This window comes from Grammomys surdaster, unplaced genomic scaffold (genome assembly GCF_004785775.1).
Source record: "Grammomys surdaster isolate TR1022 unplaced genomic scaffold, NIH_TR_1.0 126278, whole genome shotgun sequence".
NCBI classification, from domain to species: domain Eukaryota; kingdom Metazoa; phylum Chordata; class Mammalia; order Rodentia; family Muridae; genus Grammomys; species Grammomys surdaster.
In genome coordinates this window covers 3,648,793-3,653,036 of record NW_021621078.1, presented here as the reverse complement: position 1 = coordinate 3,653,036, position 4,244 = coordinate 3,648,793, and the positions used below count along the sequence as shown (strand labels likewise).

Genomic DNA, 4,244 nt, shown 5'->3' with positions numbered 1-4,244 from the left:
CTTGCTTCTGCCTCTCAAGTGATGAGACTAAAGGTGTGGGCCACTATGCCAGCTGTGGTAGCTGTTTGGTTGGTTGGTTGGTTGGTTGGTTGGTTGTTTTGTTTTGTTTTGGCTTTTGGTTTTGTTTGTTTGTTTGTTTGTTTGTTTTTCCGAGACATGGTTTCTCTGTGTAGCCCTGGTTGTCCTGGAACTCACTCTGTGGACCAGGCTAGCCTCGAACTCTTGAACTCAGAAATCAGCCTGCCTCTGCCTTCCAAGTGCTGGAATTAAAGGCGTGTGCCACCACTGCCCAGCCAGGGTGGCTGTTTTTAAAGCTTTTGGTTTAGATCCAAGCTCTGAGACCACCCTCTCCCTCTTACATCTACAGACTCCTGTCTCTGTTTCCCTACCAACCCTAGTTCACTTTCTTCTGTTAACTGACAGTCACCTAGCATCCAGAAGCTGACTGCTTCTTCAACTCACTGCTAGCTGCAACAACAGAAATGAATTTCACAAGTATCAAGCTAAGCTGTAAGAGCCAGACACTCGCCAGGGCGGTGGTGGCACACGCCTTTAATCCCAGCACTTGGGAGGCAGAGACAGGTGGATTTCTGAGTTCGAGGCTAGCCTGGTCTACCGAGTGAGTTCCAGAACAGCCAGGACTACACAGAGAAACCCTGTCTCGAAAAAACAAAAACAAACAAACAAACAAAAAAAAGAGCCAGACACTGAGGATCTTGTTCTATATAACCTGTCATATAGCATGTTTAAAGAGCCCAGATAACTAAACTGTAGTGACAGGAAATAGATCTGGGCTTTCCTGGGTTTGAGTCAAGGAGCTGACTCCCAGTAATAGAATATAACTTTTCAGAGAACTTAAAAATATTGGGGGATGCAGAGATGGCTCAGCAGTTAATAACTCAGGCTGCTCTTCCTCAAAACCTGAGTTCAATTCCCAGTACCTATGTCAAGCAACTTAACACCGCCTGTAGCTCCAGTTCCAGTAGAACCCTGCTGGCCTTCGAGTGCAGCTCACTCAAATGCACACCATGCCTCACACAGACAGACACATACATGACAGTAAAATCTTTAAAATGGTCTACATTAGCCCCCTGGAAATGGCTTAGTGTGCTAAGCTTCCTGATGACCTAGATACAATCCCAACCCACAGGTTGGAAGGACAGAATCCTGCAAGTTGTCCCTGTCCTCAACAAGAACACCTTGATGTTCTCTCTCTCTCTCTCCCTCCTTCTCTCTCTCTCTCTCTCTCCCTCCCTCCCTCCCTCCCTCCTTCTCTCTGTCTCCTACCTTCTCAACTTCCCTCCCCATGCCCTAGATAAACTCTATTCTATACTGTACCTGTCATGTCGTGTGGCTGGTCCCTCAGGGGAAAGGGATGCCTCAGCATGGGCCCACAGAGATGCCCCCCATATCTCACTCTATCAAACATAGCCTTGGTTCGTTGTCTTTTATAAAACACAACACTAGTTAATACAGTGGTGCACACTGCTAACCCCAGCACTCATGACACTAAGACTGGAGAATTGCAGATTCTGGGCCAGCCTGGACTTCTGACTGAGTTCCATTTCAGCTTTGTCTATAAAATCTCAACAACAACAACAACAACGCTGTTTCCATTGAGCTGACTCAGGGTTCATAGCAAGCCTCTTTTTCTTAGGGACATGCCTGAGATTTGGCTCTCATGGCCTGTGCTGTGGGACTCTTTCCATCTGCCACAACTGGCTGGTCATGTGACCCAGGCCAGCCCTGCCCCGCTCCAGAGTTTTCAGAAAAGAACTTAGAGAATAGAATCAGTCTCTTGCTGTGCTCTCATTGGCAGTGAGGCCCAGGGCCTGCCAGGAAGTAGGTTTGTCTTGTGCCAGAACAGGCTCACAAAGTGCAGCTGTCAAGTGTTTTTCTCACAGAGTGGGCTGGATGTGGACTACGAAGTAATCATTCAGACACACAAAGCCAAAGCCTCCATTAGCTTTGCTGAACCTGTATTCCAGAAAATTCCAGAGATTAGACCTGATCTAAGTGGTTTAGCAGAACTGTGAAGGGAGGGCGTGAATAGCCAGAGCAATAAACTCAGACTTGCTGTCCAAGCCACAAAGGGGGATGGGAGGGAGTTCACTCCCTGTGTGTCACTTTGTATTTACTGAGCACCTCTGTGTTCCTGAAACCTATCCAGGTGCTGACAGGACAGTAGCTTTCAAGGCCAGGGTGGTGAGGTCTCTGCTGGTTGTGACACCACCTTGGTTTTGTTGGGTTTTTGTTTTTAATGTTCTTTTTTTAGATTTTTTTTGTCATATTTTATGTGCACACATGTTTTTGCTTTCATCTATGTATATAGACCATGTGTGTGCCTGGTACCCATGGAAGTCAGAAGACAGCATTGAATCCCTGAAACTGGAGTTTTGGATGCTTGCGAGCCGCCATGTGGGGGCTGAGAACTGAACCCAGGTCCTCTCCAAGGGCAGGCAGTGCTTGTCCTGACTAGTTTTATGTCAACTTGACACAAGCTAGAGTCATCTGAAAAGAGGGAACCTCAACTGAGAAAATATCTCCATGAAATCCAGCTATAAAGCATTTTCTTAATTAATGATTAATGGGGGAGGCCCATGGTGGGTGGTGCCATACCTTACTTAGCTGGTGGTCCTGGGTTCTATAAGAAAGCAGGCTGAGCAAGCCATGGAGAGCAAGCCAATAGGCAGCACCCTTCCATGGTCTCTGCATTAGCTCCTGCCTCCAGGTTCCTACCCTTTTGAGGTCCTGTCCTGACTTCCTTCAATGATGGATGACATTGTGGAAGTGTAAGCCAAATAAGCCCTTTCCTCCCCAACTTGCTTTTGATCATGGTGTTTCATCATAGCAATAGAAACCCTAAGACAGAGGTCTTAACCACTGAGCCATCTTTCTTGCCCCCCTGTTGTTTTGCTTTGTTCTGCTTTGTTTTGTTTGAGACAAGGTCTTACTATGTAGTCCTGGCTGGTCTGGAACTCACTGAGATCCACCTGCTTCTGCCTCTGGGGCGCTGGGATGAAAGTTAGGTACCAGCAGCGCCTTGGAGGTCCTGTGGATCTGTGTCTTGCTTCAACAGTGTTTGGACAGAACAGACCCGGGGACTCCCGCTTTATTAGCTTCCAGCCGCCTCACAGTCTCTCCAGTCGCAGCCTCCGGGACTATCTCCTCGCCGCCTTCGGCTCCTAGGACCAGCCAGCCCAGTCTTTGCGGCTAGCTCCAAACTCTGGATCAGCCATGATCTCTCAGATTCGTCAGAATTATTCCACCGAAATGGAAGCTGCCGTGAACCGCCTGGTCAACTTACACCTGCGGGCCTCCTACACCTACTTCTCTCTGGCCTTCTTTTTTGACCGGGATGACTTGGAGGGCGTAGGCCACTTCCGCAAACTGGCCGAGGAGAAGCTCGAAAGCACCGAGCGTCTCCTCAAGTTGCAGAACAATCACAGGGGCCGTGCACTCTTCCAGGATGTGCAGAAGCCATCTCAAGATGAATGGGGTAAAACCCAGGAGGCCATGGAAGCTGCCTTGGCCCTGGAGAAGAACCTGAACCAGGCTCTCTTGGATCTGCATGCCTGGGATCTGCCCGTACAGACCCTCATCTCTGTGACTTCTTGAAAAGCCACTTCCTGGATAAGGAGGTGAAGCTCATCAAGAAGATGGGCAACCACCTGACCAACCTCCGTAGGCTGGCAGGGCCGCAACCAGCACAGACTGGCGGGCCCCAGGTATCTCTGAGCGAGGATCTCTTTGAGCGCCTCACTCTCAAGCATGACTAGGAGGCCTCTGCACCTTCAAGAGGCTCCCTCCTCTGCTCTGCACCAGCCCGCCTAAGAACCTCCACCTGAAGGAACCTCTCAAGCCACTAGGCAACTTTGTAACCGCCCTGGAGCCTCTCCCAAGTCTTGGACCAAGTGAAAAAAAAAAAAAAAAAAGAAAGAAAGAAAGAATAGGGGCTAGAGAGATGGCTCAGTGGTTAAGAGCACTGACTGCTCTTCCAGAGCAGTCCTGAGTTCAAATCCCAGCAACCACATGGTGGCTCACAACCATCTGTAATGAGATTTGATGCCCTCTTCTGGTGTGTCTGAAGACAGCTACAGTGTACTCATAAATAAAATAAATAAATCTTTAAAAAAAAAATAGGGCTGGAGAGATGGCTCAGTGGCTAAGAGCACTGACTGCACTTCCAGAGGTCCTGAGTTCAAATCCCAGCAACCACATGGTGGCTCACAACCATCTGTAAT

The 4,244-nt window shown here is 48.7% G+C and overlaps 1 pseudogene; it reads left to right on the top strand.

The window, feature by feature from the left end:
• The first annotated feature begins 3,237 nt into the window (after window positions 1-3,237).
• On the top strand, window positions 3,238-3,779 carry LOC114613986 (annotated as a pseudogene).
• Window positions 3,780-4,244: the final 465 nt, after the last annotated feature.